The sequence below is a fragment of the Dermacentor variabilis genome, unplaced genomic scaffold (assembly GCF_050947875.1).
Source record: "Dermacentor variabilis isolate Ectoservices unplaced genomic scaffold, ASM5094787v1 scaffold_18, whole genome shotgun sequence".
Classification (NCBI taxonomy): Eukaryota; Metazoa; Arthropoda; class Arachnida; order Ixodida; family Ixodidae; genus Dermacentor; species Dermacentor variabilis.
Window position 1 is genome coordinate 3544437 of NW_027460346.1, and position 27960 is coordinate 3572396.

At 44.6% G+C, this 27960-nt stretch overlaps 1 protein-coding gene and 2 long non-coding RNA genes across 5 annotated transcripts in view; all 3 read left to right on the forward strand.

Moving 5' to 3' along the window:
- LOC142568295 (solute carrier family 22 member 6-A-like) overlaps positions 1-27960 on the forward strand; it is a 101912-nt gene that overhangs the window by 17614 nt on the left and 56338 nt on the right. The gene's annotated exons all lie outside the window — the stretch shown is intronic.
- LOC142568297 (uncharacterized) lies at positions 2483-24227 on the forward strand. Of its 2 annotated transcripts, XR_012825414.1 has the most exons (4): positions 2483-2674; positions 7438-7479; positions 7553-7689; positions 24098-24227. It is a non-coding gene; the product is annotated as an uncharacterized LOC142568297 (long non-coding RNA). The 2 variants fall into 2 exon arrangements; XR_012825413.1 differs by lacking the exon at positions 7553-7689.
- LOC142568296 (uncharacterized) lies at positions 24234-27769 on the forward strand. The gene is made up of 3 exons (XR_012825412.1): positions 24234-24295; positions 25699-25800; positions 27381-27769. It is a non-coding gene; the product is annotated as an uncharacterized LOC142568296 (long non-coding RNA).

Consider the following 27960-nt stretch of genomic DNA (forward strand, 5'->3'; position numbering starts at 1 on the left):
AGTGGTGCGCTTGCGATCGCGCATTCACGGAAATTGATGACCAAGGGCTGAAAAAAAAGTACAACATACGCAAACAAAAAGAAACACTCAGACGTAATCACCGTGGAGTGTACCTGCCTGCCCTTCGTCGCAATACTGCTCTATTCCTGTCAGCCATAGGACAGAACAGCCAAGCATGTGTCTGACGTGCATGCATGGTCTTGAACGGCAAGTACATGCGCTATCAGACAAGTTTTTCTCACCGCATGCATGAGCGGGTTCTCTTACCCACTCATGCGTCCTATCTCGTTCAACCTGACTGTGATCGCCTGAACATTTGGTTGTCATGTGCACTGTGGTGGTGTTTGCCCATTTTTTTTGCTCTTGTGTGACATCCTTATCTTGTGAAAGAATGCGAAGAAGTGGCTTTTTAAGCTGACCTCTTTAACCGATTCGTGATGCTATGCACAACGACGTAATGGCTTCGCCGTCAGAGCACCTTTTTCGAAGAGACTCGGAGCCCGCGATTCGCTAATCTGCTAAGGCGTAAGCTTTGTTTCTGACTCGCCGGTGTCCGCCTGCTGGCCAACAGATACCTGTAGGACCGGCTAGTCAGGAACGGAACTTGCGTACTGAAGCTTTGGTAAGTCAGTGCCCAAAATAAGCATTCTCTTTTTTTTTTTCCTCATTCGCTTTCCATTGGGCTGATATCGATATTTCGTGCAGAAGTTTCCTCCATCTAAGCAAAGAACAACATACACTTAAAATTGTCTTTTTTATTCTAATATTTATTTTGACCCTGCCTACAAGATCAGTCTACAAACGGTGAAGCGGCTGTGCTAAGAATCCTATGCTGTAGCGGTTAAACAGATTTCCTCTACGTATAGCTGTGAAATTGCATTGCGTATATAGGAAGTCTATTTCTCTCAACATTTGTGTAGTTGTTTTCTGGCTGAATGATTCTTATTGTTTTTTTTTCCTTTCTTTATAACCAGAATACCCTGCCTAATTTCTTACTATTGCGAGGTATATGATCATGCAGTGAACTATTTTTTTCGCGACGCAATGCATTATGAGTTATGTTATTCCCAAATAACAGGAATATATGACTTTGGAGTTAAGCGCCGTGAACTTATGTGATGAAGTAGTTTATACATGACGTTTCTTCTTTTTTATTCTTATGGTGGGCCTTTTTGCGTACGCGTTCTATTAATCACGGGCAGTAAAGCGGCAGGCAAGGTTGGAGATAGGACGCTGGAGACCCACCAGGCACGCGAAAGGTAGTTTTTTTTTTTTTTTTTTTTTGCGCTGTGCGCTCCCATATAAAAATGACTATTGAAATGTTGTTGTCATATTGTTGTCCCTCCCCAATTCTGAGAGGGGGGGGAGGACCAGTGCCCCCTCCCCGTATCCACCGGTTGGGCACCCCTGGCCACCCTGTAGATATATGCCTATGGTTAAAGTTGCGTGAAACGCCATATATATATATCCCCACGGGTTCAAACTTTTTAAGAGTCTAGGAAACGGTCTTTCCTCCATGATAAATATGGGCAAGATGGCGGAGAAAGTTAACAAAGTCAAAGTGTGGGGTTTTACATGCCGAACCCACGATTTGAAAATAAGGCATGCCTTAGTAAGGAGCTCCGGATTCATTTTGACCACCTGGGGTTCTTTAACGTGTACCCAATTCAACGTGTGCCCAATGCACGGCCGTACACCGGCGGGCATTTTTGCATTTCACCCACATCGAAACGCGGCCGCCGCTGCCGGGATTAGATCCCGCACTCGGGCCTAGTAACGTAACGCCTTAGCCACTACGGCGGGTGCGGCTGAAAAAGTGGTGAATAATGCTTTTAGAGAATGCGTTTTGCTTAGTGTTACCCCTTAGCGCACAACAGAAAGAAAATAGTTTGGCCAATATCTAAGACATGGTGCTCATATTTTAGATGAATGCAAAGGTCTTTTCTGTGACATACACGGGCTGCTGGCCAATGTGCTGGGAATCTGCTTGGCCACCAAGCACAATGTGCGCTGCTATACTTTCCCGGTGACAAATCGTATAGCGCAGAAGCACAGGCACAAATGTTTAAAGACTGGAATGACAGACCGTGTGCGGTTTGTCATGATGTCGAACTGACAAGCACAAACGGCGGTAATTCTGAACTTTTCTGTCCAATATTTCAGTTCGCGCTGGTTGCTGCACGTATTACTTCATTATTTTTTTTTTAATCCACACGATGAAAACTGCGCGCGCACACATAGCGCGGTGTTTGCGACGTTTGAATTTTCGCACCATTTCCCGCCACTCCGTTAGCTCTGGCCGGTGCACTGCGTTACTGCGATAAAGAAAATAGTTCATCAAAGAAGCCAATCGCAAAACTTTAATACAGTTGAAAATTGCAACAATTGTTAAACAAAAACATTATGATACAAAATTCGTTAATAATTATTATAATTCATGTCGGTATAAGCGTGTATTTGTATACGTGTACTTGTATGAATGCGCGTTTGTGCAGTTGATACTTTCATGCGTGCCCGGAGTTCGTGCGCCCGGTTTGGTTGGCTTGGATAGATTCCTGTTCTGCGTTCGTTGTGTGCCTCGCTGCTGGAATATTCCTGCTTCTTGCTCGTTTTTTATGGGTTTCTTGTTGCCTCGAAAATCACCATGATCGCCTCCGACTCAGCCACATCAAAGGTGAGTGAGACTTTCGAATTCGCTTTTTTCGTTCATTGCAACGCTGTGAACAAAAGCGCGTAACTGCGTACAGCGCCTGTTCGTGCCTTCCACGCGCCTCTATAGTCGTTTCCATTCTTAGTACTATCCTTCCGTTGCGATAATTGTTTGTACAGCACTAGATTTGTGATATTGAACATGGAGTTTTGTCCTAGTTTACCTTCACAGTGCCTTGTGGCGGCGTAAATCAGCTATGTGGCGCCAGCTAAAACAGGACGTGTTGTACGTCACGATTTTTGGTACGGTGTTCGAGCACCGATTGAGTTAGTCATATTAATGAGCGCTCGTGCTCTGCAATTTTGATGGAAAACCGTGCGACGTGAAATCATGCCAACTGTACTGTAATCAAAGGTATTTCGTTCGCGCCACGCCATCGTTAGCACGCTACATGCGCTAAACACGAACGCTCCGCCGCGTGGTCTGCACCGGCTTCGACTTACGCCAGCGCTGCCAGCGCCGCGAAGTGTTGGGCGCTGTTGTCGAGATCTCGGTATGTTTACTGCGGGTGACGATAGCCAGAGCGTAGCTCGACTTGACTGGTCCGCTTTCGCTTGTGTATGACCGACGGGGAGGGTGCGCTAACTTGACAGGTCCGTTTCGCTGTCGCGCGCCGTGTCGCTTTGCCGAGCGAGATAAGCGAACCGCAACGTGTTTGCTGGGCTGCGTGAGACTGCAGCACTGCAGCCGCGAGCGAAACGTGGCGAAACGGACCTGTCAAGTGAACGCACTCTAACCGCCGGTAAAGGCTCACTCACACTAGGCCGACGCGACACGGATTTCGGTCGACTGTTGGCGACAGCACTTTTTAAAGCGAAGCTTTCTTTGCCTCTTCCTTCGACTTTCCCACTGCTGCTGCTGCTGCTGCTGTCCGGCACACGGCGTCGGGTCGGGTGGGGCGGGCGGGTTCAAGTCAGAGAGGAAAGGCGACGCGAGAAACTCGTTTTAACCCCACTGTGTCGAACGTGCATAATGCCCTCGGAGCTCCTTAGGCGTCGCCACATTAGTCTCTTGACAGCTGTAATTATCCGCGACTCCCCTCAGGAGCATTGCAGAAACTGCAGCCCTTCCCTTTCTACTAACGTGTGAGTCCAGAGGGGACATAGAACTGTAGAGAGGAGTAAGGGAAGAGGCAGTTCCAATGCAAGGTGGGGGGGGGGGGCAGGTGACCTGATAAGGCAAGGAAACCCTATGACAGCGGTTGTGGGGAAACTGGATAAGCTTAAGTTCAAGGTATGTACGTATGATACGTGAATATGTCAAGCGGACAAACTACGCAGGGCATGCAGAAGCAGAGCGGCATTAATTAAAGCTCACCGCAAGGTCCAGGCGACACTACGGGAGCGGTCGACCGTCAAATCAACACTTCTGTGCCCGCCGCTGTAGCTTTGCGGCTATGGCATTGCTAGAGGTCGCGGATTTGTTCCCAACCGTGGCAGCCGCATTTCGACGGGGGCGAAATAGAAAACACACGTGCACTTAGATTTTGGGACACGTTAAAGGACATCACGGTGTCAAAATTAATCCGGAGTCCGCCACTACGGCGTGCCTCATAATTCGATTGTGGTTTTGGCGCGTGCAGGCCCATAATCCAATTCAAGTTTAATACTTATGCCACAGTGGGATGTACCATGTGAGGTAATGACAATCTTCAAGCCTCTCGGAGGTTATGAAATATGGCGCACAGCAACGCCTCAAGCAAATGCCTCCCTGTGTGTTATGTGTACTACGCAGACAAACAGCAGCGGTGCACGCAAGGTAATGTTTAACGTCAACTCACCCCTCTCGTGTTATACGAAACATTGAAGAAATTAAGTTTAGCCGTCAACATCACCGCTGCTTATCGCCAGTCAAAGCATCCAGCATGGAAAGCTTCGCTTACATCGATTCCCACAGGCCGTGGGATTTGCATAATTTTTCCTTTGTGTCGGCGCCTCTGTCACACTGTACCGATGCCGACAATCTGCTGACGGTCGGCGGAGAGCTCGCCGTCGGTACAGTGTGACAGAATGCCGACACGAAGGAAAAAACACTGTCGCCGACAGTCGGCAGACCGAAATCAGTGACGGGTCGGCCTAGTGTGAGTGCGCCTTAAGACACCAGCAAAAGACAAGTCAACCAGTCGAACCGTGCTGCGCTCTAGCGTGACGTAGTAATGAACAGGTTCACAGAGGCATTGCATAATCAAGGAGTTCAGCAGGCATGTGTGAATATCTTCGAAAATATCTACAAAGGTCACACAGTTACCTTGATTCTCCACAAGCAGAAAGATACCTTTAAGGAAAGGGGTCAGACAAGAAGACACAATCTCTCCAATGCCATTCACCGCATGCTTGGAAGAAGTATTCAAGCTATTAAACTGGGAAGGCTTAGGAGTACGAATCAACGGCAAATATCTCGGCAACCTTAGATTTGCAGATAACATTGTCCTGTTCAGCAACACTGGGACGCAAGGTCGCGGGATCGAATCCTGGTCACGGCGGCCGCATTTCGATGGGGGCGAAATGCGAAAGCACCCGTGTACTTAGATTTAGGTGCACGTTAAAGATCCCCAGGTGGTCGAAATTTCCGGAGTCCCCCACTACGGCGTGCCTCATAATCAGAAAGTGGTTTTGGCACGTAAAACCCCATAATTTAATTTTTAAAAATTTAACACTGGGGACGAGTTACAACAAATGATTGAGGACCTTAACACAGAGAGTATTAAAGTGGGGTTGAAGATTGTATGCAGAAGACAAAGATAATGATCAATAGCCGGGCAAGGGAACAAGAGTTCAGGATCGCCAGACAGCATCTAGAGTCTGTGAAGGTGTACGGTTTACCTACGTCAATTACTCATAGGGGATCCCGGTCATGAGAAGGAAATTTACAGAAGAGTAAAAATGGGTTAGAGCACATTTGGCAGACATTGTCAGATCCTGACTAGAAGCTTACCGTTATCATTGAGAAAGAAGGTGTACAATCAGTGCATTTTACCAGTGCTGACATATAGGGCAGAGACTTTGAGGTTGACAAAGACGCTCGAGAGTAAGTTAAGGACCGCGCAAAGAGCGATGGAACGAAGAATGATAGGCGTAACCACAAGGGAAACCGAAATAGAGCGGTGTGATTCAAAGAGCAAACGGGAATAGCCGATATTCTAATTGACATTAAGAGAAAAAAGGGAGATGGGCAGGCCATGTAATGCGTAGAACGGATGACCAGTGGACCATTAGAGTTACAGAATGGGTGCGAAGAGAAAGGAAGCGCAGTCGAGGGCGGCAGAAAACTAGGTGGGGTGAGCATGCGCAAGGTTGGAATCCGCTGGCGCATCACAGGGGTACTTGGAAATCGCAGGGAGAGGCCATGAGAGGCCTTCGTCCTGCAGTGGACATAAAAAAATGCTGATGATGATATTTTCAGCCGCTGCAAACACCGATATATTATCTCGACAACAGCGCCGAACACTTCGTGGCGCTGGCGTGAGTCCAAGCCTAAAGCTTTGTCCAAGCCGGCCCAGGCCCCGCTGCGGAGCTTAAGTGTGCTGACGGCATCACGGCAGTACATGGCGTGTCAGCAGACCTGCCTATCCCACCGGGCGGTGGGATCGGCAGAAATGTATTCTGCTGCGCTGTTCGCTTCAGGATCGAGTGCCCCCGCGTTGGGCTGCAGGGCAGCTGACACGCCATTCGGTCGACACTCGCGCGATCAGAAAACATATAGGAGGCTGTGGCGCGATAATAAAGAATTTCAAGGGTGTATGTGCGATTCGATAGGCGAGATAAAATAGGGGTGGTGCTACCGAATGCTGCAACATCATCAGGTTATACATCTTGCCAATCACGTGTTTTGTTTTCCACCATTTCGCCCGCGTTCCACTTTTCTTTTTTTTTTCCAGCTGATACGGCGGCTTTCTCGAAATGCATGATGTGTGCAAAACAGCGAGGCGAAAAGAAAAAAAAAAGCTGGCAGCGCTGGCGAACGCGACTCAGATCCACTGGCCTGGATTCCCAGCATCCGATTCAATGGCATTCCGGGTTTTACTTTATTGGGATATACCAGTCAAAATAATGTAACCATGTGAAATTTCATCTTTTGGCACTTCAGTAACTTATTGATTTAACGAAGTTCTAAAATCATTAAGGGAACGAGATGCCTGGGCATATATATCTGCCGTGTCATACAGCTGTGCTTCCAGGCGGTATATATGCGTTATCGACGACAACATACACGTCAAAAATTAGCAATTTTTTTTGTGACCATAGAAGTAGATATGTCAAAATGCTATTTTTTTTTCTCGGAATTCGCACGCTATAGAGAGAACAGAGTGAAAGGGGAGCGCATCCTTGTGAACTAAATGACGCTTTGCCACAAGCTTGGAAGAATGCTTTGTCGGTAGAACAGTTCTATGAAATGCTTTCTTTGAGAGCAAGCGAAACGTCAGTAGCAGCAGCTAGATGGGGAGTAAAAAATGCAGCATGGTCATTTTACATGAAGGAGCTGCCGTTAAGATGTGGCCACAACAGTTAAGTAGATGAGCAGAAATAATTTATAAAGTTAGGAGAGGTATTAGAAATAAACTATTTGCCCACTTCACATGCCAGTGGCAAAAGCAGGTATACTTTAATGTTTTCAATCAGCTATTTATACCCGTCTATTTATGCCAGCGTAACGGTCCATGTAGTTCTTTTGATTGTTACTTTTGGCGCATCTTGGCTTCCCATTTTAATACTGACATCTGTTTTCAGATTCAGAACGAGTCGGGAGACACCATAACCGGAACGCGAAAGGTGAAGTCCTTGGCCATTCATTGTCTAGCGTCACCATGATCAAATGCAGTGATGCTATGAGAATGTGTTGCAGGGAGCAGAAGAAAAACATTGCTGATGCAACCGCAAGCATTCCCTCCATTGATCAATTGGTGCACAGTGCCTTCGGTAGCAGACATGGTGACTTTAATCACTCAGCTGAGAGACTTTGCAACTGCGACGGGGCTGGGAGTAAGTAGACTTCGGTGTCACTTGTGAAAAAATTAAACATAGAATGAACCTTTTTAGAGTAGATGCCTGATTTACGAGGGGCATTCAAAAACTTGGTATTATCAGTGCCATGAACTAGGAACAGGTGTACACATTAGGGGTCAGTGGCATAGCTAAAAATTTATTACAGGGGGGGGGGGGGGGGGTTCTGCCGACAACTACCGCTCTTTCAACCTCTTCCTCTCTCTTTTTATTAGTACACCACGAAAAGAAACTCCCTGGACAAGAATGCTTTAACAACGAGGATGCACGTTTTGCAGCCACTTCGCATCAAATTACGCTATCATCCTTGCTACTTTTAAAAATGATATCAAAAAATTTCTTTAGGAATAGATGCATTTATATAATGTATGTCAATGACCTAGCTCGTACGACTTGGAAAAACGAACAGTGCTAAAAACGGGGCCATACAAAAACAAGACAGCGCACTATCGTGTGTCTTCTCGTTTGCAGGCTAAACTTGTTGCAGCCCAGGTAACAGTGGAGATCACCATTGTTTTCCAGCCAGACTTTCTAGTGCATGGTGCGGCCATGGCTACGTACGGGAGAAGGCGGGCACTATTTTGCAAGTTGCCGATCATTCAGTCGCACTTTCGGCGTTGTGGGCATGCTATATTATTCTAGATTTAAAAATAAACGAATGAACCTTTGCGCTAAAACTTAGATAGTATCATATCATGCAAGTTTCACTCACTTTGGTGACTTACTGTCTGACATGTTTGGAAGTAACTTGCAATCATGCTATTGTAGTCATCACGCGACTCGTATTGTTATTTGATCACACTCGGGAAGTGATGAGGCAGGCAGTCTGAAGCAGGGCTGCTTGCTGTTTAGAAGCCTTTGTGAAAATTATGGCATCTGTTGTTCGCAGTAAAATAAGAATCAGTATCTCCAAGAGATTTGAAAGCGTCGTGTCCCCTGACACTTGTCTATTCTGAAAATTGCCGAGACATTTATAAAAAGTTATGATGGACTCTCTGCAGAGCAAGCAGCACGCGTTACCACGTGGTAGGTGAGCCCCAGCTAGGTGATTGGCCACGGCTGCCTGATGTTGAGTGATGGGGCAGTGATGAGACGCTCTCCCTATGTCCATAATTATCTGCAAACTTCTTTCTTGACGCCTTTTGTGTGCCGCCCCCCCCCCTCCTCGTATCCATCACTCCACTCCCCTTCTTGACATTATTTTCCGTTAGTCACTGTCACACTCAACATTCACTGGTTTGTTGAACGGTGCGGCGGCCGCAAACATTCCTATAGTATGTTTTTGCGTAGACTTCGAGGCCATTCTCCTACTTACCCTCCCACTTGTTTGTTGTGGCAGTTTCTTAGCTTCCCTGGTCCAGTACCCCCATCCTTGATATATTTCGCCGTGCGCAAATCAGAGTTCCTTTAAAGCGAAGCTTGTTCCTTTATTTTTTTCTTCTCGAAAGTTTACCGTCGTTGGGGGTGGTTCAGAGCGTGTATATACATGGAAGGAGCATGGCAGAGAGGAAAGACGCAAGAAACTCGTTTGGACCTTTGCACCGCGTTGAATATGCACAATGCCCTCTGGAGCTCCTTGGGCGTGGATTGCCACATTAGCCTCGGCAGCTGTAAATATCCCTGAGCCCCTGCAATATCACTGCAGAAATTACAGGGCTTGCCTTTCTACTATACCCAAGTCCAGAGGGAAGCTAGATAGAATGGTAGATAAGAGGGAGGAGAGGAGGCAGAGAATGGGTAGAACCGACGGAGTCGCGAAAGGAGTGTAACAGCCTCTCTTTGCTCGCAGTTCCCATACAAAGGGGAAGGGGGGATAGGGAAAAGGTAAGGAAACGCTACTACTAGACACGACAGCGGTTGTGGGCAAACCGGATAAACTTAAGTTCTAGATACGGTGACATGACAACCCCCTCCGCGCCCTTCAGACTTTACTTTCATCCGTGTCGCTCTTTTGGAGCCCACCTCCTGAAACTGTTCCTTGGGGAAGAGCATTTCGTCAAAAAATTTAGGGGTGGGTTTCGACCCCGACCCCCCTTGGCTACGCCAATGTTTGGGGTCAACATGAGTGCGCACCATTCTAGTTTTAGCGGAATAAATGTACTATGTCTTATGTCGTGCTGCATTGCAACGCTAGATACGTCAAACCAAGAACAGCAGTGTCCATTGAGAAAGTTGAAGAACGAGCAGTGATTGGGGCTTCTGCATATCAAGGGCCAAATTCCAAAAAATATTGGTGCCGCGCTGGACGGTGTGCAGTGCCTGTCAAAATATACCATAGCCAGCTCAGCATGAATCTCCTTGGCAAAGTCGAAGCCGCCCCACCTCCCTCCCTGCTTTCCTCCATATATGGCACGCGAGATCGAGCTGCGATCATAGACGTTTCAAGTAGTGTCCTAGACAGTGGTCGAGTGGGCTGAACGGCGCTATCTCGCTGAGGCACCGCATGTGGAAAAATTGTGAAACGGTGCTGCTAGCGAGTGCGCCCAGTTTTTCTTGCAAAAAGTCTGTGCAGTACAATTTTTTAATGGTTTTACTTGTTTTAGTGCACCGATGACTCTTGTCGGCCACTATCAATAGGAGTTTTAGCCAGGTGAACTGCAATTTTTAACACTGTTTCCTAAAAGTAACATTATTTTTGCCACAGAAGCTGTCCATCTGCAACATGAAGCTACGTAAAATCGTTTTATTGATATTGTGTCATTTTACGCATGCTTCTTGTTGGTGGAATATTGATCAGGGCCCATGATCAAAGAGAACATACAGGGAAATAAACCAGGTTTATTAACTGCGTGGCGCGATGAGATGCACATGACCAATGCACTTCTAGGTAAATATAAGGGTACATAGACATAGATATCCACAAAATATATGCAAGAGAAAAATTATCAAATATTCTAACTGCACTGGTTGAAGAAGTGAGGACTCCAGACACGGAATAAGCGTGTTTCTTTTAAAAGCTGCACAAGCCCTAGGTGAACCAATAGACTTTCCGAGAAAAGGAACCAAGGCAATTATTGGACGTTAATTTGAACAACAGTGTTAGGGACAAGATATTGCCGATGTACTCAGACTGAATCGGGGAGACCGAGAAGTCTTTACCAAACTAATCTCTGTGTCTCCTTCCAAGTGGCAGCAGGCGAAATGAAGCAGAAACATATAGTCTAATCGAATGGTATTTGTCATTCAGATCGTATTCGACTTCAGAATTCTCTATTAATTATTGAATAGCCATTTGAGTTCAAATGTAATAACAGCATTCTTGAAATCTCGAAGGTGAGGGGCCGATGCAAGTGAGGACTCTTATTCCGCATGATTATGCTGCAGCAGAATCCTGGCTGTTGTGAAGGAGCGCACCAGTTCCTGAGGGAATTAACGCACAGGTGCTAATCGGTTCTGCTGAACAAGTTCCTAGCTGTCATTCAACATAAACGCCCTGTTTTTGGACAGCCTGTAAATCTGCAGACTTGATTCAGGCAAGGAAAACATTTTTTTGACAATCTCGCAATGTCTGCAAGACTGCAACCCATTAAAACTGGGTGCCCAATGTGGTACCACACTTTTCTTTAATGAACACGGCAGATCTACAAATATCTCTACGTGTATGTGAGGCATGCCATTCCTTTAATTGCTTCATTATTGTCCTCATGATAGTGCACCGGATAACTGAAAGCAGCCGTTTATAATGCAGAAGCTGCTTAGTTGAGCGGACGTACAGTCGGGAACAGCATTACATTTAGGTATGAAATGTAACGTTTTTCTCAGAAATCAGACTTGAGAATAATTTCTTTCGTTTACACCCCTAGAAAAAAGCCAAAGGATGCAGCAACCCTTTTTTTTTTCTTGTTTTCCGAAGATAGTACAATGCCAGGCCAGCCTGCGGCGGAGTAGGCCATTTCAGGGCCCACATACACAGCTGCGCTGGTCATCCTTCTTCATAGAGTGGAAGGGCACAGAGTTTTCTTTTGTTCTTGTTAAGCATGGACTTAAGCATGCGCCAAAGATTAGCATATATAATAGCTACCTAAAACTGTTTTCGGCCACCGAGTGCCGGCCGCAATAAAAGAACACGTGCCAATTAGATCTCCGCGTTCTGTTATGCGAGGAAGACTGAAACAAGAATGGAATGTTGCACGGAAGTTTTTTCTATAATAAAGCTTCCCGTAAGGCTGAGTACAGGGCGCCGGATGGGGCTGATATGTTTGAAGCGCCAAGCAGGAAGCTAACGTTTCTTCTGTCTGCATTTCGCAAGACCTACTGATAAAAAAACTATGCGCAAAAATACATATGAGAGATACATACTGCTCGAAGAACAAGAAAAATATGTTGTCCAAAGGGAACCATACAATAACACAATAGAATGAAAGCCGACACTGCAGCCACAATGCATGCACAGTCACCGAGTAGCATTAGAAATAAATGAAGTGAAATAAAGAGAAAGAAAGGCATCTATTCCAGAGGCATAAATACATGCTGTATCCAATTATAAACACCATTTGAGCGGTCTGATCGTAAACAGCAGCGTGCGAAGCAGTACGAACAACCCTGCCAAGCAGAATAACCAGCAGCATGACTTAGACGCGGCCCAATCCACTTCAATCGTAGTACTGCCACAGTATTTTTTGTCATCGCGCGCCTCACTACAAAGCATGCGCTGCCCCAGCCACTCGTTCCACTCAGCCGTATTCTAGTGCACCCTAATTTTAACAAGAGCGGACACTCCCTAGAGCCCAGTGGCCGAATCGACTGTGATGCACCAAGTGGATGGGATTAACTTTTAACCACACTCCCAATTTCGGTTTTGAGCGCGCGCTGGGGGGTTTCAATGTCAATGCCAGCTAGTACACGCCATGTTGGCTCCGCCGTGTGCATGCTGCTTAGCGCGGGAAGCAGCATTCGGAAGGTATGAAAATATACAGAAATGCAGCTGTCCAACAACGGTTGTCCAACTGCCATTCCACAAAATAGACGCTAGGTAACCGTTCAATTGAATATTTATTTCACTTGCTAAAATACAAGAACATTGAAACAGTATACAGTCGCCACATGCCACACTTCGGTGCATTATAAGAAAGCTGATAGATACTGACGTAACCTGAGGCAGTGAGTGCAGTACAGAAACTTGCAGGGAAAACACAATGTTTCACTTCGTAAACATGCAAAACTTGATAGCTTTTGTGCAATGCAAGCAACCTGAAAGATTGACAAAACACCACAAGGCAATCAACAATAACTGAAATAACACCATTAGGCGATGAAAACTCACAACCTGGTCGAGATTGGCAGACTTCACAAAACATGCTTTATGCAAGAAAAAAATTTACATGAGTGGACATTTGCGAGTAGACTTGTGCCACTGACGGCACAAGGCTGCGTTTGTTTCAGAATATTTGACATTTCATGACTGCTACTACTCCTGCGTTTACAACCTATAACTTGTGAGGTCCATTTAATTGCATTGCTTTGCACTTAAAGGGACACTAAAGGCAAATACTTGCTGGTAAGCTTCCTAGTTCTTGTCCTCCACTGTGAATGTTTTTCCTGTACGGATACCTGAACACTCTCCCAGCCCATTTACTTTCTTCCATATTCCTCAGCCGTCCTTCATACTCAATTTTACTGAGAGCTTTCCTCACTTCAAAACTAGTCCAGCCCATGTCACCCTGCATAGCTTCATTTGTAGTTTTCCCTTGAGCGCCCAATGCGAGGCGACCCGTCGAGTCCCGATTGTACCCGATTTAAAGCAAACAACCGCATTTCCAAAAGTAAGTCCTGGAACCATTACACCTTTCCACATACCTCGAAGGACCTCATACCTATTGCATCCCCATAGCGCTCCGTGCTTCATTATGGCTGCATTTCTCTTCCCCTTCACTGTTATTTTTTCCGGTGTTGCCATATATCTATTGCCTTCATTTATCCATATACCAAGGTATTTATATTCTGTTACCCGAGGTATTTCCTGGCCCTGTATCTCCACTGTCTGTTCACTGTTTTCACTGAATACCATAACACCTGATTTTCTAACAGTAAATTTAAAACCTAAATTGTTGTCTTCCTGTCCACAGACATTAGCCAGACGTTGCAAATCACTTTGTTTGTTAGCTAGCAACACAATGTCGTCTGCATAAAATAAACCTGGGTGCTGCTGCTTACTACTGTACCCACCTGTTTGCATGAGAGATTAAACCAGATATTACTTCCTTCTAGCTCCGTCTTGACTCGGTACCACCATTTGTCGGGTGCCATTTTACTCACCGACGGCAGGCAGCAAAGGGTGGTGATGGCATGTACAACGTCGCCACTCTACGGGAGATTTGAACTTCGTAAAAGGCATTCGGACCCTTCAGATGCAATGTTCTCGTAAACCAAGTCTTGGCATGAAGCAAGCGTCGCGAGGTTTATGGGATGGTGTTTAAACAGTCCACGCCAACTTTGTATTAGCCTTTAGTGTCCCTTTAAATCTGTACCCATCCCCCCATTCCTTAACTACCCCCCCCCCCCCCCAAACACACGTGCACTCCCACGTATACTTGACGTAGTAGTTCTGCGGAAACCCGCAAGGTGGAGAGAAGTAATTGATAAAGGGAAAATCAGACATCCACCCTTTCGTAGCAATTGCTACAAAGGAAACCCATACGGGTTCCTCGAAAGAAAAGCCTCAGAGTTGAAGAAAAATTCGTCCTGGTCTGGGACACGAACCCGGGACCACCGCCTTTCCGGGGCAGCCGCTCTACCATCTGAGCTAACCAGGCGGCTAGCAGATTGCAGGGCGAAGTCGAATTTGTCGACAACACACGAAGCAAAGGCAAGTGTTTGACGTAGTAGTTCTGCGGAAACCCGCAAGGTGGAGAGAGAGAAGTAATTGATAAAGGGAAAATCAGACATTCATCCGTTCGTAGCAATTGCTACAAAGGACCAGGACGAATTTTTCTTCAACTCTGAGGCTTTTCTTTCGAGGAACCTGTATGGGTTTCCTTTGTAGCAATTGCTACGAACGGTTGGATGTCTGATTTTCCCTTTATCAACCACGTATACTTGTAACATTATGTATCCGCTTGTCAGCACATAGTCTTCCAGAGACCACCGCAGTGCTTTGCATATACATCCTTACCCAGCCCCTTCATATCGGCTCTGTCACGTGCAAAAAAATTAATGAAGGCACTAAACCGTTTAAACCGGACAGAGGCTGAGTAACCTTCCAGAGACTGCTTCGTACTTGTACCTCCTCCTACTTAGGCACTAGGTGAAGGTAAAAAGAAAACAGTTGTTTTAAATCTGCTGCAGGTGCCTTGGTTGCAATGAATAGCATTTTGAAGGACCTCATTGCCCCCCTTCTTCCCCCAGAGGTGCTGTGTTGCACCTCAGGAGGGAACCACCACCACACAGCTGTAATGCATAAATAGTAGGACCCTGCCGAATTGCTATTCAATGTGAACAAGGGAGCAGTAACAGACTTGAAACAGCAATTATAAGATAAACGGCAATTAGTTTAAACGAAGTCCTGCTTTTTTTTAAAGCTGCACGCCAGAAACAGATGAGTGAAACTGAACTTTTATCTAAATTACAGCTCGCAAATCAGACACAGCAACACATTTTCACAAACCTCTGCCAACATTCAATGGAAAAAAATTCCATGTACCCAATGCGAGACACACAGACTCAAAAACATCAGACACTCGAAAGATGTGCAGTAGCCTCAATCATGGCAAGGAAGCGGGTCTCGAGTTTATGAACAAAAGCAAATACCCTTTGTGATGGTACAGTCAGATTTCCAAACCATTTGCATGGTACATGATATGCCTTTAGCATGGCAAAATATTGGTGTGCACCACTCTGTGTGTTTCCGTTACCTTGCAACAAGCATCAACAAGTACAACCTTTGACAGACTTTGCAAGAAAGACTTGTCAAAAAGCCTACCATGTAATAAGCAGTGAATTCATCAATTATATGGGATTGTATATCGGTGGCAAGTTCCGTAATGTCTTCAAGAGATGAAAAGTCCTCAGGCTTAATAGATTCTACTACGTCAAACAGATGCAGTGTTCACAATGAATAGCAATTAACACTTTCCGAAGTAGTGCAGAGACATCTTCTACATTACCTTGCTCAAAGAGTTTAAAGGCTTTTTGAACGCAAATCTGCTTCAAACCAGAAATGAATTTAGTGACATTTGTGTTGGTTCTACATCCTTGCTTCTGCCTAATGTGCCCAAACATGTTCTCCAAGGGATCCTGCAGGAGCAGACGAGTTAGCAAGTAGAAGAAACTAATTTGTTGAAAGATCTTCCCAAACATGGAGAACTACCTGAATCGTGATCTCACACCCAGTGACTGTTCGTGGCTGATGCCTACCAGAAAACTTCAACTTAAACAACAGAAGCTGATTTTGAATTTAAAGGGACCCTGAAATGCTTTTGACGATTTTCTACAAACGTATTGAGTCGTTAGAGTAGGTCCTTCTGATCATTAATTGACACATCTAAGTGCTCCGCGTAAAGCGTGTAATTTGTTATAAGGTTTTAAATATGCACATCGCTGCCGATCGCAGCGCACTGCTCGGCGGAATTTTAAGCCGCCCCTACCCATATGACAGAAATCACCCATACGACGTCAGTGGGGCGAGCTATCCGATTGGCTGACAAGGGCGCGTGATCGATAATTTTTCCAACTTTATGGTAAACAAATGATCTTCGTAATAGTTGGAATGTTAGTTAATTTGTTTTTATGAAAAGAAAGTAACGTAAAGAGAATGCACAAGAATAATTTTTCAGTACACTTAAGCACTTCCGGCACACAGCATGTGTCGTCTGCTTGTGTTACAATGTACTCCATTTTGAAGAGAGCTCCGCGGTCAGAGTCTGTCTCAGTCTTTTCGCGAGCACTACGATTCGACTTTGTTGCCTTGTGGACTGCAAACGTAGCGACTGGCAATATGTCAAGCTGCGACATCGTGTCCCTCTGCAAGGCAGCGTACGAGCGAACTGGCTGCTGCGCATCGGACTGCCGCTATCCGATCGGCGCCAGGATTTGCGCGTTTGTGGCCGTCACTTTACACTGGAAGATTACCAACGCAATAGCGTTTCCCGAGTCCGGTATTAGGGAAAACGCAAGCGCAAGGGGACAGTCTGGCCGCTTGACTTTGCCGTAACGGGATGAGCCATGAGATGAGCAGAAGGGCAAATGCGAATGGTCTGCACGGTGCAGCCACCTGGTGGCACAGAGCTCAACCATACACAGTAGCAGCAACGAAGTGTATTCTTCTTTGCTGCTGGTGTGTATTTTTCGCAGGAGTGTAATCATGAACACGTTTTTATAAATGTTTAAAATGTTTTACACTTGGCTAGAGCAATATTAGCGCTTTGTTTGGCTGGTTAAGCGCTGCACCAACAAGTGTATGGACCGTGCAGACTGATCAGGCCGCTCATGTACGTCTACGCTAAAGTTCCTTCATCAGCTTGAGTTTATGCCTACAGTCATTTGCCGAAATGACCAGCTTGCCTGTGGTTACCGGAATACAAGACACGTTCGGCGCTACGACAAAATGCTCGCAACGCACGCTGCTTCGATAGCTCTCGCTTGGGGTCGACGGCCAAGCGGCTAGCGGAGCGGTCTCGCGCGGGCAGGCTCCAAAACAACCGCAAGTGGACGATGTGACGTCGCATCGTGACGCTGAACCAGTGAAGGCGGAGCTTAGCCCCACTCGCTCGGTGAACGAGTTGAGGAGGAAAAGCATGGCTAGAGAGGAGGGTAGCTTCTAATCGCTTGTAGCTCCATTAATATGTAACGCTTCACTTAAATTGTGGTGCGAATGTTCTACTTAAGCTGTACCCTACGCGTTTACAAAATTTGTTCGAACAGTTTCAGGGGCCCTTTAATTCATTTTGATCCTTTTAAATGGCATATTGGTTTAGTGGCATACCCCAACGCCCCCCCTCCACCACTACCACCACCACACACTGGAAATGCATAAATAGTTGGACCCTGCCGAATTGATATTCATTGTGAACAAGGGACCAGTAGCAGACCCAAAGCGGCAATTACATGTTCAATGGTTTAAAGGAAGTTCTGCATTAACTTTTTTTCAAGCTGCATGCCAGAAACAGATGAGTGAAGCCAAACTATCTAAATTACGATTCCCAAATCGGACATGACAACACAAACGTATCTGGCAATATATTTTCACCAACTTCTGCTGGCATTCAATGGAACAAAATTCCATGTCCCTAATGCGAGACACTGACTCTAAACATCAGACACTCGCAAGATGTGCTGTAGCCTCAATCATGGCAAGGAAGTGGGTCTAGAGTTCTTGAACAAAAGCAAAAACCCACTGCGATGGCACAGTTAGATTCCCAAACAGTTCGCTCGGTATGTGATAAGCTTTTAGCATTGTAAAATAATGGTGTTCACCACTCAGAGTTTACACCTTGCAACAACTGTTGGCAAGTACACTGTTCGACAAATGCAAGAAACACTTTCACCAAAAGGCCTGCCACATAATAAGATTCATTGCTAATATAGGACTGAATGTCTGCTGCAAGTTCTGAAATGTCTTCAAGGGACAAAGTCATCAGGCCTATTCAATTCGGCTACGTCGACCAGAGATGTGCTATTCAGAGAGAATGGCAACACTTTGGAAAGGAGTTCAGATCTATCATCTTCTACATTTGCCTGCTCAGGGTTAGAATGCTTTCCAAATGCAAATATGCTTAAAACCAGAATTGAGACATTTGGGTTAGTATTATACCCTTGTTTCCATCTAATGTGCCCAAACATGTTCTCTAGTGGATCCTGCTGGAGCCGACGAGTTAGTGGTAGGTGAAGTTGTAATTTAGAGATCTTTCCCAAATGGATGACTACCCGAATTGTGATCTGCCAGCCAACGACTGTTCGTGGCTGACGTTTGCCAGAAAATTTCCAAGATGCAATCCACTGGAGCAGAAGCAGAAGAAATTTAATTAGTAATTCATTGTGGCCCTTTTTAATTGCACATCTGCATTTTGAACATTTCTTTGGAGGCTGGAGCTGTTGAACAGCTTACCCATATGCTCACAAAAATTCGCTGAAGCAACCTCATTTACATAACCTTATACCATAATTGCAATGCTGATAAACTCTGCACTTGTGCAGCTCTACTGAACTTTATGAAAATGACTTCTGGTAGACTGCTGCTCTGTTAGCTTTGGAGCCAATCTTAATTCATGCATGGATTTGTAGAGGCATTCAATGTGCAACCAATTCACAACCTCGTTCCCAATGAGTAACTTATGAGCTTGGATACTGTTGCATTTTTAATCAGATGAGGCACATCAAAGATAATGTAGACTCGCTCACCTAGAACTTCAAGAAACGGTTTAATAGTGGTGCCCACTTGCTGAGCTAGGCGCACATTTGACTAGACATTTGACGTACCTTAGTCACAAATTACTACTTTGACAATAATTCTGGTGGCATTAAGTTGCTCAGTAATCGAGATGAGCAACTTAAACATAACACTTGCCAATGTCAGTACGTGTCCTATTGTAAACGTGAGTGGCTGAACCCACCTCTTAGAAATGCCAGACAGAAGCAAAACCATGTAAGCAATACTCGACGACCGTTCCATGCCATCGTCATAGCATCATGGACATAGCTTGACCTGCATCGTAAGTTTTTTTAAAAGCTATTTAACCAAACACGAGGGTGCACGCTCGATCGCGTCTTTTCCATGTGCGAGTGCGAGCTGAAATACTCTTGATAATTCTGGGAATAATGCTTGGTGACATTCTAACATTACACAACCACAGTCTCGGAGAATGCTGTGTAAGCAGAGAGAAAATAGGTGTAAAAAAAACAGTACACTTGTTGTCCACGAAAGTTCAAATGAAAACCAAACTTCTTGAGCCAGACAGGGAACCGCTTGCCATTGCCGCTCTGCTGCAACTGCATGTACACAGAAGTTTAAAAGCCTCCTCTGTCAAACACTGATGCATAATGCCTAGTGCCTTTGAAATGGATGGCTGTAGCTTGCACTGGGCCTTCCGCAACTGTGTGGTCAGCTGGCAGCTTGCTACCTTAGACTGCTGTCGTCGGACAGTCCTCCTAAATTTCTTTGACGTAGAGCCCCTTGCTGCACTGTTGCAAGCAAATGTAACAGACAAAAAAAATACACATGTATTATAAAGCTACATGTACAACAAGGGCTTGATACAACACTAATTAATTGGTTACCTTATACTCAAGAGTGCAATAAGAGACTGCAAAACACCAACATAGATTTAAACAATTAGAATCGTTATAATTAACACAGTACTCATAAATATTGGCACCATGATCACGAAGCTTTAGTCTTTCATTATAAAAAATGAGTTACGATAACATTGGGCATCAGAGGAAGCGTAACTAACAGATTCATTACACGCGAAACTGCGTCACAACGCCATGTGTGGCAAGCGTGCCTCAAAAGTATCCCCAAGAAGTAACGAAATTTATTGCAATACTATTGGGGTCAGAGAACACGTCACGAACTTGTCCCAGTAAGATTCAGTAGACTAAAATGCGCAACAGGCCGAGCTGCTTTTCGCTGCCTCACGACGCCGGGTGCTGCCACCATACTTCAAAAGTATCCCAAAAAAGTTACGAAATTAATTAAAATAACGTTGAGGTGAGAGAAAGCGTCATGAACTTGTCTCAGTAAGATTCAGTACACGCGAAACTAACTGCGTCACACGGCCGAGTGCTTTTTGCTAACTGCGTCACAATGCCGGGTGCGGAGAGCGTGCCCAAAAACTACCGAAATAAGTTACAGTAATGTTGGGACGCATAGAAAGCGTCGCAAAGGCCTCCCAGTACGAGTCAATAACTCAAATTGACTATGCCCGGACGGCCGAGCCGTTTTTCGCTAAATGCGCCACGTTTCGGTTTCGTGCAGTAAGCCTAAATGCTTGAAGTCCTTCGCAGAATGGCAAACAAAATTTCTCACCTTGCCGTAGTCTACTAGTGCAGTGGTGCCGTGTCGAAGAGCAGAACGCAAGATTACGCCGCACCAAGAGCCCAACAAACCAGGCCACGTCTACAAAAAAAAATAAATAAATAAAAAAAAAAAACGGGTCGCCGAACAGGCGAACGTTCGCATGCACTGCATAGAATAAGGTGCACTGCCGGCCTCGCTCGCTTCTGTGGCGTGTCTGGCGCATGACGATGCATGACGAGGTTTGTGCGCATGATCTGGCTCGTCCGGCGTGCCGTTAGCTTGTTGCTAGGTGACGCAAGAAAAACAAGTCGCAAAGTATAAGTTCATTCATACGCAGAACGTTTTAGTTGTAGCGGGAAAGAATAAAAAAAGTTAAAGCGTTGTCTGTAAGTTCCTTTCGCATTTCTTTTTTTCGATGCTTGCGTCAGCTAATGGATGGGGCGAGCACTATGCGCGACTTGTTCCCTGTTAGTACAGTGGCTAGAATGGCTAGAATGGGATTCTAGCCACTGTACTGTTAGCGAGTGTCCCCGCTTGCTGAATCTGTATACTTCGTTTTTATCGTTGGCGCCTCCATATTGCTGCGCAGTGGCGCCATCTATGAGCAGTCGGCACGAGCCTAGAATACAACGAAACGGACCAACCAGACGGATTCACAAACTGTGACAAAACTGTGTTTTATGTTCTTTCTCTCCCTAGTTCTACGCCTTACTTTCTTTTCTTTTCATGCTTTCAACATCTGTGGCGTTGACATCTGTGGCCTGCCCTGAGCCAAAAGAGATCAGCCAGGACCACTTGCTGGCTTGGGCGAAGCGCTCCCTTTGCGTGGCAGGTGTATACGCTCGACGTTGGTTTCGGGTGTTTGTTCTCGCGTTCGCGCGGTCTATTTAGTATGACGTGGTGCCTTATATGCGGAAAACGGTTCTGTGAGACGTACTGAAGTGGTTTAACGGTATGGCCGGACTTTCTGCTGGCGTTGAGGCGGACGAAGCACGCAGCGCGATGTGTGCGCGCATGTTTGAGCCTACAATCAACCTCGGAGATCAATTGTGTACTTCTGAATGTTACATTCGCTAATGTGACCTTGTTGCAGTTTTATCCTCTAGTTGTACGCTGTGGTTTAAGAGCAATGAAACATATACGACGATCGTAACAGTGTGGATACCGTTCTGCTACGATAGGAGCTGTTCTGTTATACTTTGAGTAGCGTTCAAACTGTTAGCTGCAGATTACATTGCGTGACTTCTTGGTTCGGTGGATGAGGTTTTCACCCAGGAATAAAATAGTTTTGGTTAGTAATAACAGCGTACCTTACAGTGTGAACTAGTCCAGCAAAGCGTCAGTTTACGAACTGCGCGAGCATACTAAGCAGTGGTAGGTGCTGGGTTAAAGATATTTTTGTTCTGTACAGCGCTTGGTCCAAGCATGCGGCATCAACGATTACAGATCTATAAACGTTGTGCGGCTTGACTATGCGAAGTCTTGCTGCGGCGTTAGCCCGTTTTTTCTTTCTTCTTCGAGAAAGAGGATGATAACCGAGCTTTTTTTTTCTTTCGGTTGTGTTCGTTCCGTTCTCTACGACGTACTCGCACGTATTACGGAAATTTTCGCGACCGTATTACGGTCGCGAAATGTGCAGTTGCTGCCCGACAGCTGCCGGAGTACAAAGCCGCCGCCCTCTCTCATCCCCCCACGGCTTTTTCGCGCGACGGAACATGGCGCGTTTGCTCTCCGCTTTCTTCGTTCGCGCGCGCCAGATTGAGCCGCGATCGCTGGCTTCCCTCGCGTGCTTTCACTTGCGCATACAGCATGCGATGCGCGGCGACGGTGTTATCGCCCTTATACATTATATGGAACATCACGGCGACGGCAAAAATGCGTCTGGAGTGACCATATAATTGCTATCACAATAAAATTAGCTACACCTGAGCAGACACCATCAAAATTCATGAAGTCACAGCAAGCTGGTGCGGAAACTTCAAGGCAGCAGTGCCACCAATCTTCTCTTGCCTCTTCCACAATTTTCTCAGCCTCTTGTCATGGTATGAGTGAATCGTTTTGTATAGTAGGAAGGTCATTTACAAATAAGTCTGAAATTATTTTCTCTTGTGTTCACTTGCCGTGGTTGCTAAGTGGCTTTGGCATTTATTTTCTCTTGTGTTCACTTGCCGTGGCTGCTAAGTGGCTTTGGCATTGCTCTGCTAAGCATGAGGTCACGGGATCAAATCACCACATTTTGATCAAGGTGAAATGCAAAACTACCCATGTATCGTTCAACTGCAGGTGGTCAAAATCGAGTTCCCCACTATGACGTGCCTCAAAATCAGATTGCGGGTTTTGGCGCGTAAAACCCCAGAATTTAATTTATTAAATTTCTCTTTAGTGCTCAATTCTTTAAGCTGTAGCATTCATTATCGATTCTTTAAGCTGTAGTATTCATTATCGCTGCAAAAATTTGTGCTCAAAGTATTCTTCATAAAGGTTTAGTAAACATAGTAGATAGAGGTGTCTACTTATAATTGTAATTAGTGGTAGTACATGATAAGCATTCTTATGATGGTGGAACTAACGAGACAAGACAGAATTATGATACATTTTGTGAGGGCAGGATGACACGCATTGAGGAAACGACCGAGTGTCTCTTTAGGTCCCTGACATGGACATGGACTGATTGCAAGTTGATGGCTGCTTCTCAAAGTTGTGTTAGTCCACTAACCTCTGAGTCCGCTTGTGATCTTATGCGGCCTGTGCTTTGAGAGTCGATTAATTTAATTTATGAGGTGGTGGTTGGCGTGCGCTGTCTCTGTGGCTTATGTACGTTTCATACAGCAGAGTGGAATCTTGCAGATTCTGGAGCACAGCGAGCGAATCTTATGTGTAGTGGTAATCACATTAACATCGACAGTCATCTTCCTCTTCGAGGTCCTATTGCTGCTTGCCAACACATGCAGCAGCAGTTGCCCCAGATGACGTCAAAGAGGTTCATTGAAGAGTGGCGCATACCCAGGGTCACGTGCTCAGTGACCTAAGCTGGTCCTATGCTTTATTATGAACTTAATTCCCTAAACATAGCAGCCTGATACTCTACCCTTTAGACCATGGATTCCCACCAGTGACGAAAATGGGCAGGAAAATGGTTACAGACAGACACCCGAAAGTATGTGAAATATCCGAAGAATGCTAATGGCATTAAATAATCCAGGTTGTTCTGGTTACTTTAGTTACTATTTTTTTTTTTTTGTGCTGGATAAATCCTTGTTTTTCTTAAACATGTGGCATCCAAACAGCATAAGAAGCTATGAAACTGGTCTAGTAAGATTAGCATTCTAGATCTGCAACAGGCACTAGTGTTGTGATTTATTTGCAGTGTGGCTGTTGTGTAAATGTGCTTAAAAGGATTAAAACTGCCTTGCTAACATTTACTGGATCGTGCAGGTTCACATAGTTTGGAGGAGTGTGCATTGAGGAGGTTATCCTGGCACAGCTTGGTTATCCTGCCATGGTGGACCAGGAAAGCTTGCAAGGGCCTTGCTTTACTGTATGTTCACAGAGGAGGAGCTCACAGCCCATTAAATAACGACACTAAGGGGCAAAAAGAAGCTCGTGACCCCATCAGGGTCAACGCTTCTATAGGCAAGTAACGTACATCCTTTCCTGTTGCATTTTTGCAGTCACATTTCGTATCTTAAATTATCAACTTGCCATTAGCATAACAAATGACTTTCAAGTAGCCTGTGTCTGCATCTGCGTGCTACAAAAGCCTACCATTTGGAATGACTGTTCATATGTTCTTAAGTGCCTAACGCCTCCATATTCAAATGCTGCTAACTTTTAAAAGCTGCCTGAACTGCCAGAAGTTTTTGGTGGCTCCGCCAGACAACATGAGGTGCATTTGTACATTAGTAGGGCTACTTGGCTGTCATTGCAACGAATAGTTGTCTGTGAAGTGCCCTACCAATCCAGTGGCATGGAGGACATGCTTAAGTAGCCTGAAAGTGTTGTTATAATGCAGGAATTGTGGGGAAGCTATGCTCAAGTGCAGTTACTGCTCAACTCGAGGGACAGCACTTCCACCAAATTTCAGCAATCAAAATGGGCCTCTAGGTTCTGTAATGCAAGAAAAAAAAAAGTGGTTTCACCAATGTTAACCGGTCACATAGAAATAAAGTTCAACCTGTCTTGAAGGAGGTCCATGTGACGCCAGAGAGCACCCTTCAGCAGAGGGAACTTGAGTTGTGTGGCATTTTCGTTTGGTTGGTTCAATCAAAGCAACAATAGAGACAGGACTGCTATCATCACTGTCAACAATACTATGTTTAGCAAATGCTTATTCTTTCCGAGCACCTAACCTATTTATTAACATGCACTTTATTACTTTGTATTCTAAGATATGGCAAAAAAAAACATTTGTGTGCTTTTCCCCACATGTTTAAATAAATTGAGCATCACTGAATAGGCCCTTGGCGACTACTGCATGAAGCTTCTTACAGACCATAGGAAAATGTCCACAACTCCCATTCTGAAATTGTTGGAAGTGCCTCCTGCTTCCTTACTTCAAGTGAGAGAGAGAGGCAAGTGGGAGCACATGCCTGTTTACAGGGTTATTATAAACCAGTGCTAAGTAGCCTATGAGTTTAAATTTATCGAAAAGATAAATGGGCTTTCCACTTGCTCTTGTTTAATCTGTAGAAGATCACATTTTTGGGGGAAATACGTCTCCACAATTTAGGGGTTATATATATTTTACGGGTGTGCAAATACTCGAAACTGTGAAATAACGAATTGAATAGTGTCCTGTTCGATTTGGTTTTTGAATCGAATAGTCACTATTCATAAATGCAAATATTTTTCGAATTCTTTTCGGGTATTTCAAAACACCAATGAAACTTAAAATTGTAGCAAAAGTATGGTAAATTTTCACCTCCTCAGGCATAGTATAGACATAGAACGTGAGTTGTGTAGTAGAGCAGGCTGTGTCACTTAAGTAGCTGTACATTAGAGTCTGTACAGAGACTTCACATGTCGCAAATTTCCAGGTACCAACATGCCCTATGTAACGAGCACCCTGGCCTCGCTTCTTACATCGGACCTAAAGCCTCTGAAGATCCCAAGTGGGACAGCTCAAACCAAACACAAGTGTTGTGCTTTTGTATCTCTCAACATTTTTGTGTTCATTTATGTTTGCTATGTCAATCTCCTAAAGAGGCCAATTTGGATTTCTCAAACGAGCGTATAAATGTTGTGCCTTTGTAAGCATTGACATTTTTATGTTAATTTTATTTATGTTAATTATGGGTGGTCTCCTGAAAAGCCCTTATTGTATGTCTCTAACCTACATACAAGTGTTGTGCTTTGTGATTTTTCACATTTTTCTGTTAATTCTTTATGTAGTTCCACCAAAGAAAGTGTTTCTGTACTATATTATTTTTTAAGTATCTTCGGTCATTTCATGCCAAACAACCCAGTTTTGTCAAAAACTGTTCCATGATGGAACAGCATTTCAAGTTCGCTTGATAAGGTACAGGTACAGCGAGAAATTTTTTCGAAAATTTGGTTTGATACATACACCTGTGTCATTCCATGCCGAATCAACCATTGTTTGTTTTGACCATCATAGGTATAGTTGAAAATATTTCCAAATGTTTGTTGAAGTTCCAAACTCTTTCTCCCCGTTTATTTTCCTTTGCAAAAATTTTCCAGTATATTTGGCAAAAATTGTTCTTGCCCAGCTAAGCTAGAAGGCATTGATCAGTGTTTCTTTTCAAAGAGAAATTGTATTATCCAGATGTTCAGATGGTGTTCATGTCAAGACAATTAAGTGGTACGCCTGCCAAAATAGCCAATTTTTCAAGTATTTCAACACTTGTAGTGCTTTTGGCACAGACAGGAGCGAGTAAAATTGCAGTTAGAATATTTTTCTCAGAACGCAGGGAAATCCAGAAGGCACAAAATAAATATAGAATGGCTACCTGGTTGACATAGTATGACCAAAATACATTTGAAGCCATGGAGGTTCAGTCCATTGCCTAAAAAAACTTATGTCCAAGTTTTTTTCAAAAATGTTTGTTCAAGGTAAAAAAAGTAGCTTTGGTGGTCGACATAAAAGTATATGTGATACATCATTACATAGCCCTATGTGTTTGCTATGCATGTGGCAAGTTACAAAAAGGTATTATTTTTAATATGCGAAAAATTATTTTTTGAAATGTTCATTTGTGGATTGCGCATACAGCATAAATATATGAAGCCTTGTCGTCTAGCAAGGAGATATTGTTAATAAAATTAGCCACAAAAGCTACTCATCAAACTGTGACTGCCTTTTTTTTTATCAACGCAAAGGCAAGTGACGTCAGGTGCTGCAGTCTCGAGTCACATTTTTTTGTGAATGCGAAAAGTGGTTGCCAACCACGTCTGACCACATCAGATTGAACACACACATATAACTTTTATACCCGAGCACGTTCAGGCTGTCAAACAGTGGTAACATGCAAGACCACAAGAATTTGTTCATACTACTGTAGGCTTTCAGGTGTAATCATGAAGGTGTTTCCTACTTGCATCGTCGTATGACAGTCTTTGGGTTCCAGGGAGCAGGGCACAAAGTGTCATGCTCCCTGTATGCTGCAGTGCATGTTGATATGTCACCTTGTGTTGGAGTGCGACTTGTCTTTTAAAGTGCTTTGCGTGAACTATATAAGTGCTCTTTCTGGATTTACAGGCTACGTAGGAGCAAATATTTCTTTTTGGAAACTGGATGAAACGCATCTTTTAACATTGGAAGGACTCCCTTACGAATTTACCATGTATTGATGTTTTACGTGCAATGGCTGTATGGTTTACCTGGCTCGCAACAAGCACAAGTGGTGTTGTGTTAGAGTGTGCGTCTCTTGACAATAAAATGCAGACCACAACACTGCTTCTCTATCATTTGTGTTGCAGACGAAGCCAGCTTTGTCTCCCGCACTCCCGACCGGCAATCTTGTGCGCACATTGGAGAAAAGCCGGTGCTCACACAAAAATTCAAAAAATAATTTTTCGTGTTTAAAAATTAGACCTATTTTTTTTAACTTCAAACATGCCTAGCAGAAATGTAGAGCTACCTAATGATCTATCGCACATACTTTTAGGCCAACCACCATAGATGCTTTTTTTACCTTGAACACGAAGCTACGTGCAAAAGATCAGAACCTTACAGTTTCTTTACAGGCGATTGGCTGAACCTTCAAAGCTTCAAATATTTTTCTGTTATACTATGTTAACTTTACTACCGTACTATATTTAATTTCAGTCTTCTGAAT